Raw genomic sequence first — 10,518 nt, 5'->3', positions numbered from 1 at the left:
GAAAACAATAAAAAAAAAGTTTATTAGTCTTAGTGTTTTAGTGTCCAGTTTGTGTAGTGAATGTGATTAGTGATTTTGCCTTTTGTCAGTGAAAAAACTAAATAAAAAATTATTTTAGTCCCAGTGTTTTAGGCTTTAGTTAGTGTCTGCGTCTTTTGTGCTGGTGGTTTCAGCCACAGAACCTCCGCACCTAGTCAGACCCAGGCATAAGTGAGGGGACAGCGGAGCCAGGTCAGGGGCTCCACGTCTGCTGTTCCCCTCAGTCCTCCACAGGTTGGCCTTGAGTCTTACATATCAGGTGGTGAAGAGGAGAGTGACACAGAATGGGTGCCACCTCCCTTGTCAGGTGACAGCAGCACGGATGAGGAGGGTAGGCACCATAGGGAAATGGTCACCAGTGAGCCCAGTGTGAGGGGTTACACAGGTAATGGCAGCAGGAGGAGGCAGCAGCAGCCAGCTCCACCTGTGCACACCGAGCCCGAACAGGCACAAGTCAGCACCACCCCATCTGACAGGAGGTCAGTGCATAAGTCCCCTGTTTGGGCTTACTTAACCCTGGCAGCAGACAATGTGACAATTGCCATGTGTCAGCTCTGCCATGCCAGGGTGAGGAGAGAGAGGTATGTTGCTCGGTTGGGTACCACTGTGTCATGCCCCACTCTGACGATGTGCGGAGGTCGGCCAGGATTGCAGCACGAGTTTAGTGTTTGTTTTGGAGCCGTGCTGGATCCGCCTCTCATCAAGTGCACTGGGTGGGGTCATTAGTTTAAATAGTACACCAGCCCAGTGCCCTGAGCGGATTATACTCATCATTGTGGTCTTGGAAGCTAGGAAGGAAGGTTGGCTGTCTGTTCCAGCTCAGGAAGATAAGTGTTATTTCAAGTTTGGTTGTTTTGTGTCATCTATCCCATCCAGGTTCTGTGCGAGCAGGCTGCTCCTATTTCCCCACTTCACCATCTCAGGGAATTCAGGGTTTTGTCAGCCCAGGCACGGGGACACCTCATACCTACCTTAAAGGTCTGTAGGTGGGCTAAGCAGTGCAGGGAAAGAGGTCAGGGATTAGCTAAAAGGTGACCCTTCCCCTGTCTCTCGCCCAGAGCCTGGTTGGTGCGTTATCTGTTATACTGAGTGCACGCCCGCCGTGACACACTGCCCTTACCCAGCACATGGGAGTAAACCACTGGAGTGGGAACAGATGCAGGGTGGTCGTAGCAGCAGCGCCACCAGAAGTGTGCAGGGGATAGCAGCTCCTGCCGCTGTACTGCAGCCAACCCAACCCCTTCCAACAATGCATACTCACTCCCCAGCTCCCTATCCTAGAGGTACTGGTACCGGCAGACCTCTTCCTCCACTGCACCCTCCTCTATCACCTCCACTGCCATCCGGCGCCAACTGTCTGTTGCCGACGCATTTGAACACACCGTGCCCTATGCCCCCGGGGACAGATGCCTGTGTTCACTCAATGGGCTCCTGGAAAGGGTTATCGCCCAACATCTGCTGCCCTTCAATCTTGTGGACAGCAATTTATTCCGGCAGATGTTGGAGCAGGCCCAACAGAGATGGCGTGTCCCCAGCCGCCATTTCAGCCCTCCATGCTGGCAGTCTTACTCATGTGCCCTGCATGGCACATGTCCTCAACCTTGTGGTACAGAAGTTCCTACGCACATACCCAAGGTTGAGTGACATTGGTACATAGGATTGCCAGCCACTACCGACGCTCCCCAACCGCCACCGCATCCCTGTCCAAACTGCAGCAGGACAACAGCCTGCCCCCTCATAGGTTGATTGTGGACAGTGTGACGCAGTGGAACTCCACCCGCCACATGCTGGAGAGGTTGTGGGAGCAGCGAAGGGCGGTCAAGGAATACCTGCTGGACTAAGGCACTTCCGGGCCATCACACCCACTCCCCTACATCACTAATGCGGAGTGGGGGCAGATACACCAGGTCTGCCACGTGTTGGCCCCATTCAAGCAGGCAACCAAGATGGTCAGCAGGGAGCATGTAGGCCTCAATGACGTGCTCCCCATAGTGTTCCTGCTGGAAAGAACACTAGATCGCCTGCTTGAGGCTGGGGAGAGTGCCTTGGTGGAGCAAGAAGAGGCAACAATGCTCCACCAAGACCAGGCCCAGGACGAGGAGAAGGAGGAACAATTTGTTGAGGATTTTGTTGATGTCCAGGAGTCTGGGCCTGGTCAGGAGGGAGAGCCGGTGCTGGGGGCACCGTTAGTCCTGGGGTGGGGTGGCTCACACAGGGAGCAGCAGCAGCAGGAGCACCAAGAAGTCATGGTCCCGGACAGCCAAGAAGAGTCACAGCAAGCTGTCCTCTTCCCCATGGCTTCCCACATGCTGCGATGCCTCAGGAGGGAACCCGAATCAGGAAAATTAATGAGAGGGATGAGTTTTGGTTGGCCACCCTTTTAGACCCTAGCTGCAAGGGGAAACTGGAGCAGTTCATCCCAGCCAGCTGGAGGGAGGCCCGTATACAAAATCTGCTTTTCCGGTTGGAGCAAGCAAACCCTCAGCCTCACGCTCCTGTTCTCCCCGCCCATCTCACCCAGCAGGTGGCTGGCTCAACCACCTCCAGCCGAGCAGGTGATCCTATGGGTGGGATGAGGTTGTTCTACCACTCTGCGTGATCCAGTAGCAGCAGCAGCAGCAGTCACCACCAGCAGCTGGCCCGCATGGTGGCAGACTACATGGGGTCCGTCGGTGCTTCCGACAGCATGAGCACCGACAACCCCATGGAGTACTGGGTTACCAGACTGGACACCTGCCGTGAGCTCGCTCAGTGTGTGCTGGAAGTACTGTCTTGCCCCCCCCTCCAGCGTACTGTCTGAGCGGACATTTAGAGCGGCAGGTGGGGTGGTCACCGACAAGCGGACCCGTCTGTCCACTGACTACATGGACAGACTGACTTTTATCAAAATGAACGAGTCCTGGATCGGCGGTGACTTCTTGGCCCCCGCTGTCGGTTCAGGGCGCTGAAAGGTCCCCTGTCAATCCCTCTCCATGTCTCTCCCTCCAAAACGTTGTTTTTTATTCTTTTTATGTATGTAATCATGTATATATTTATTTATTTACAGATGAATTTTTTTTATTTTTTTTATTTACTACCGTATTTTTCGCCCTATAAGACGCACCGGCCCATAAGACGCACCTAGGTTTTTGGGGAGGAAAATAAGAAAAAAAAATTTTTTAACCAAAAGGTGTGCTTTTGGTGGGTTTGGAACTATTGGTGGTCTGTGGATGACGGACACTGTTATGGGGGGATCTGTGGATGACGGACACTGTTATGGGGGATCTGTGGATGACGGACACTGTTATGGGGGATCTGTGGATGACGGACACTGTTATGGGGGGATCTGTGGATGACGGACACTGTTATGGGAGGATCTGTGGATGACGGACACTGTTATGGGGGGATCTGTGGATGACGGACACTTATGGGGGGATCTGTGGATGACGGACACTTATGGGGGATCTGTGGATGACAGACACTTATGGGGGGATCTGTGGATGACAGACACTTATGGGGGGATCTGTGGATGACGGACACTTATGGGGGGATCTGTGGATGATGGACACTTATGGGGGGATCTGTGGATGACGGACACTTATGGGGGGATCTGTGGATGACGGACACTTATGGGGGGATCTGTGGATGACGGACACTTATGGGGGGATCTGTGGATGACGGACACTTATGGGAGGATCTGTGGATGACGGACACTGTTACAGGGGGGGGATCTGTGGCTGGCACTGTTACAGGGGGGGGATCTGTGGATGGCACTGTTACAGGGGGGGATCTGTGGATGGCACTGTTACAGGGGGGGGATCTGTGGATGGCACTGTTATATATGTGCCATCCACAGACCCCCCACCCCATAACAGTGCCATCCACAGACCCCCACCCCTTAACTGTGCCATCCACAGATTCTGTGTGCCCCCCCCGCCGCCCCCCCAGTATACAAATATAAAATGTATTATTGAATTAAAAGTTATTAAACATGCCCCCCTCACTCCTAATAGTACCGCATATCCTAATTGCTTCTGTATAATGCCGGCAGGCGGGCCGGGCGGCCGGTGCGTCACTCACTGACGTCACTTGCCTGCTCCGCCTGCTTCATTCATAAAGGAGGCGGCGCAGGCACGTGACATCAGGGAGTTACGCTGCCGCCCGCCCGGCCAGCCTGCCGGCATTATACAGAAGCAATTAGGATATACGGTACTATTAGGAGTGAGGGGGGCATGTTTAATAACTTTTAATTCAATAATACATTTTATATTAGAATACCGGAGCGGTGTGGCGGGGCTATAGTACAGTGACCGCACCGCCCCACCGCTATTGCCGGCCCCCAGCTCCTCCTCCCAGTCCCTCCCCCGGCCCCCGCTCCGTACATCGCATCCAGCGATGTTAAACTGTCAGCATTCGCCCCATAAGACGCAGAGGAATTTTCCTCCCATTTTTGGGGAGGAAAAAGTGCGTCTTATGGGGCGAAAAATACGGTACTTATTTATTGATATATTTATATGTTCATTATCTTTTTTTAATCATGTATTTCTAGATTAATTTATTTATTGATCCTTAATTTATTTCATATATTTATTTATTTATATACTTATATTTTAATGAATTATTCGAATCATGTCTTTGTAGATTAATGTATTTATTTATTGATTGCCCAAAATTTTTTATATATTTATTTATTTATTGTCATATTTCTGTATTGACAAATTAGTTTTATCATGTATTTGTAGATTTATTTATTGATAGTTAGATTTTTTTTATTTATTTACCGTATTTTCCGGCATATAAGATGACTTTTTAACACATGAAAATCTTCTCAAAAGTCGGGGGTCGTCTTTTACGCCGGGTGTCGTCTTATAAGCCGGTATACAGTATACTGAAACTTACTTCCGAGCCGGACTGGAGAAGCTGTCCTTCTCCAGCTTCAGGGACAGGTGCCCTCTAGCTGAGCCACCGTGCGCTGCCCCCTCTCCCTGCTCTCAGTGGTTTTCTCATGCTGGCATTATCACACTGCGTACTACCGCTCGGATAGTTTTGGAGACAGGGAGGGCTGGGCAGGCAGGGATAGCTGACCCACCCAATCCAAGCAGGCTTTGTATGCAGTGTGCATAGAAAATACCGGTACATCGCTTGCCGTGATTGGCTGGTTGTTGTATACTGGGTTGGATTTGCGATTCTGAGGGAAGGCAGGGGGAAGCAGGAGCATCTACACTTCAGCCAATTCTAATGTTGGAACTGCGGATCTCTAATGAAGTTTGGTGTGCATCTTATCTGTGGTGAAAAAACAGTATATCTGGGGAGCAGATACATGTGGTTGTGAATACAGTACAGCACCAGTATCTGTACATACAATACAGCACCAGTATCTGTACCGGTTAATACAGTACAGCACCAGTACATACAGTACAGTATAAAAATGGCTAACAGTCAAGTATCGGAAATATGAATGAAACGCCAATGAATTTTGATATGATTGGAAATAAAACTGTCCATCCAAAAGGTGAAAAACATTTTTAATTAAAACAACAGGACATGAGAAGTCCAGTTTTATAGCCCAAACCCTATATTTTAACTGGAAAAGTTGGGGGTCATCTTATACGCCCAGTCGTCTTATACGCCGGAAAATGGATAGATATTTATAGATATTTTTAGATATATTTTTATATGGTTGGTTTTTTATTATAATGTATTTTGTAATTACTTTATTTATTTATGGTTAAATGATTTAATGTATTCATTAATAAATTTATTGATATATCTCTCTATTTTTTAATTGTTTAAATCATGTATTTATACATTAACGGGCGCTATATTGGCACACAGCGCTCCACACGCCACCTGCACCAGTCTGCTCTCAGTTTCCATATTGGGCATTTCGAGTCTGTAGCAGAACTCTGCGGTAACGCAGCCTGCTTCACTGTGTGCTGATTCCTCCAAGCCAGAGGGCAGTAGGAGTGGCAGGGTTTAGCAGCGGCTTTCTCATCCTCTTTTTGTCTGTGAGGAGGCATGGGGCATGTCGTTGCCCCGAAACACGTTTGGTAAAGACAGTAAAGAACCTGGACCCCACCTGTGTGGCCCCAATATAGGGGTAGTGTGCGGATATTCAGAAATTAAGAAGTTCGGCACACCAATTACATTTACTACTGCAGCTGAGCGGTGAAGAAGCTAGGACCTAGAGGATATGCTCTGCTACCTGCCTCCGTCACGTGGGATGCCACGAGGAGATGGCCGGATCACGTGGGATGCCGCGGAGGTCCTGGCAGGCCACAAGAGAAAGAATCAGTCTCGAGACGATAAGACCGAACACTAGCGATTTTTTAGCCTAGTATTTATTTCAGCATTTATTGTATTCATTGCATTTATCATATTTATTATATTTATTGCAATTATTTTAGCCAGGTGTTTTATGATGTGTTTATAATAAACGGATGTAGCTGGCCAGATATTGAGTGCCCCCCCCCCGTACTTTCATATTTTAGTTTGTTTGTGGTACAGGCATAAGGTGAGACAGTGGGGTGTGCACCGCCTTCATCTCCGGTTTGATAGGTTAACCACTTACTATCCAGTTTTTTCCACATGTATATATCTATCTACCCCATCTCTCCCTGGAAGCGCTGCATTCTTCTCACACTCCAGACATAACAATAGTATCGGACCGGATTACAGTACGTTTTTCATGAACCTAACGGATCTAATTTTCTATGTCAAGTCGACAGAGATGAAGCAGAGCTGCATTTGTTTTGTGAATGAAGTTTACCTGTAGTTCTATGTCTTGGTGAACACATGGTGGCTTCAGAACAGACTACTAACTCGCCTCTGCTGGATGACAGTGGAGGTGCTCCCCGTTGCCTGTTAACCCCTTTCTAGTGATGTCTGGCCCGGGTACTTTGACAAAACCCCCATGTGTATTCAAGCATCGCAGCTAAAGGCTTATTCAGCAGCTTGACCTGCGATCGATGATCCAGGCTGTGCACTGGAGGCAGCCGCCGAGCACCCGGCCTACAACCAGGGACCGTGGCTGAGTAATCACTGACGGGAAGGTTAAATGATCCTGGCGGCAGAGCCAGGGACACTTTGAATCCTCGGCCCAGACGGGCAGAGGACGGAGCAATGTTCTTCTACAGACTCAATTTGCCCGATATGGAATCTGAGAGCAGACCGGTGCAAGCGGCCTGTATAGATATTTTTTTACAAATTAATAGTGTTCTTTCAAAAATGAAAATACCTTTGAGTAAAAACATTTTTTATGGAAAATATAGCATTTGGAATTCATGTTACCACATTAATGATGTAGACAAAGAACATGCTGCTGTCAGAGGTGTCTTAGTATATATTTGATGTTGCCCTGGTCTTTTAGGGGTCCATTCCTGGGAACATATTCCTGCTGCAAACTAAGAACCTGTTGCTGTCAGGGGTGTCTTGGTTTATTTTTGGTGTTGCCCTGGTCTGGTGGGGGCACATTCCTGGGAACACATTCCTGCTGCAAAATAAAAACAAGCTGCTGTCTGTCCTGAAGAGTTAGGCTGAGCTATGTGTAGGACTAATACTCGACTGTTAACATCTACCTGCTGCTGCTGTCTGTCCTGATCATGCTGAGTTATGTGTAGGCCTTATAGTACACCATTACCTTTACCTGCTGCTGCTGCCTGCCCTGCTGAGTTTGGCCGAGCTATGTGTAGGCAGTATATTCGGCCGTTATCATTTACCTGCTGCTGCTGTCTGTCCTGATCCTGCAGTGTGGAGTCAAGCAATGTTTAGCCCTGATACTACAGAGTTACCATTTACATGCTGCTGTCTGTCATGATCCTGCTGAGTTTGGCCTATCGATGTGTAGGCCTTATACTGTTGCGTTACTATTTACCTGCTACTGTCTGCCCTTATGCTGCCAAGTTATGTATCGGCAGTATAGTACAATTTTAACAATTACCTGCCGATGCTGTCTGTTCTGATCCTGCGGAGGACAACCAGCATAGACTGGTGTGCATGTTTCATATTTGCGCATGTGCGATGTTCATCATATATTTTCAATATTTATATTTTAATATATACACTCACCTAAAGAATTATTAGGAACACCATACTAATACAGTGTTGGACCCCCTTTTGCCTTCAGAACTGCCTTAATTCTACATGGCATTGATTCAACAAGGTGCTGATAGCATTCTTTAGAAATGTTGGCCCATATTGATAGGATAACCAATTTGAAATGATTTGAGCTTTGTGACATGGTGCATTATCCTGCTGGAAGTAGCCATCAGAGGATGGATACATGTTCTCATTCTGTTTACGCCAAATTCAGACTCTACCATTTGAATGTCTCAACAGAAATCGAGATTCATCAGACCAGGCAACATTTTTCCAGTCTTTAACAGTCCAATTTTGGTGAGCTCTTGCAAATTGTAGCCTCTTTTTCCTATTTGTAGTGGAGATGAGTGGTACCCGGTGGGGTCTTCTGCTGTTGTAGCCCATCCGCCTCAAGGTTGTGCGTGTTGTGGCTTCACAAATGCTTTGCTGCATACCTCGGTTGTAACGAGTGGTTATTTCAGTCAACGTTGCTCTTCTATCAGCTTGAATCAGTCGGCCCATTCTCCTCTGACCTCTAGCATCCACAAGGCATTTTTGCCCACAGGACTGCCGCATACTGGATGTTTTTCCCTTTTCACACCATTCTTTGTAAACCCTAGAAATGGTTGTGCGTGAAAATCCCAGTAACTGAGCAAATTGTGAAATACTCAGACCGGCCCGTCTGGCATCAACAACCATGCCACGCTCAAAATTGCTTAAATCACCTTTCTTTCCCATTCTGACATTCAGTTTGGAGTTCAGGAGATTGTCTTGACCAGGACCACACCCCTAAATGCATTGAAGCAACTGCCATGTGACTGGTTGACTAGATAATTGCATTAATGAGAAATAGAACAGGGGTTCCTAATAATTCTTTAGGTGAGTGTATATATATACACTGCTCAAAAAAAATAAAGGGAACACTTAAACAACACAATGTAACTCCAAGTCAATCACACTTCTGTGAAATCAAACTGTCCACTTAGGAAGCAACACTGAGTGACAATCAATTTTACATGCTGTTGTGCAAATGGGATAGACAACAGGGGGAAATTATAGGCAATTAGCAAGACACCCCCAATAAAGGAGTGGTTCTGCAGGTGGCGACCACAGATCACTTCTCAGTTCCTATGCTTCCTGGCTGATGTTTTGGTCACTTTTGAATGCTGGCGGTGCTTTCACTCTAGTGGTAGCATGAGACAGAGTCTACAACCCACACAAGTGGCTCAGGTAGTGCAGCTTATCCAGGATGGCACATCAATGCGAGCTGTGGCAAGAAGGTTTGCTGTGTCTGTCAGCGTAGTGTCCAGAGCATGGAGGCGCTACCAGGAGACAGGCCAGTACATCAGGAGACGTGGAGGAGGCCGTAGGAGGGCAACAACCCAGCAGAAGGACTGCTACCTCCGCCTTTGTGCAAGGAGGAACAGGAGGAGCACTGCCAGAGCCCTGCAAAATGACCTCCAGCAGGCCACAAATGTTCATGTGTCTGCTCAAACGGTCTGCCATTAGGTACCGAGATGAGATCCTCAGACCCCTTGGGAGAGCATATGCTGGTGCGGTTGGCCCTGGGTTCCTCCTAATGCAAGACAATGCTAGACCTCATGTGGCTGGAGTGTGTCAGCAGTTCCTGCAAGACGAAGGCATTGATGCTATGGACTGGCCCGCCCGTTCCCCAGACCTGAATCCAATTGAGCACATCCGGGACATCATGTCTCGGTCTATCCACCAACGTCACGTTGCACCACAGACTGTCCAGGACTTGGCAGATGCTTTAGTCCAGGTCTGGGAGGAGATCCCCCAGGAGAACTTCCGCCACCTCATCAGGAGCATCCACAGGCGTTGTAGGGAGGTCATACAGGCACGTGGAGGCCACACACACTACTGAGCCTCATTTTGACTTGTTTTAAGGACATTACATCAAAGTTGGATCAGCCTGTAGTGTGTTTTTCCACTTTCATTTTGAGTGTGACTCCAAATCCAGACCTCCATGGGTTGAAAAATTTGATTTCCATTTTTAATTTTTGTGTGATTTTGTTGTCAGCACATTCAACTATGTAAAGAACAAAGTATTTCAGAAGAATATTTAATTAATTCAGATCTAGGATGTGTTATTTTTGTGTTCCCTTTATTTTTTTGAGCAGTGTATATATATATATACATTTTTTTAAAATAAAATAGAATCATAAGGTGTTACGCTCCATTCACAAATTTACATTTTCTTACTTTATTTTATTTTATATTTTATTATTTTGCTTAACTTGGATTTTGGGGGGCCCTGTTGTGGTTCTTACTGTAGAAAGGTGGGAACCGCATATGGCCTTCCCTTGTCAAAATGTCTTGTGCAGATAACATTATACAGGACTGATTGACGAACCTAATAAAGTTGTATTATTTTTATTTTTATTTTTTTTTATACATACGGAT

The sequence above is a fragment of the Bufo bufo genome, chromosome 2, assembly GCF_905171765.1.
Source record: "Bufo bufo chromosome 2, aBufBuf1.1, whole genome shotgun sequence".
Classification (NCBI taxonomy): Eukaryota; Metazoa; Chordata; class Amphibia; order Anura; family Bufonidae; genus Bufo; species Bufo bufo.
Note: the sequence above shows the minus strand (reverse complement) of the source record.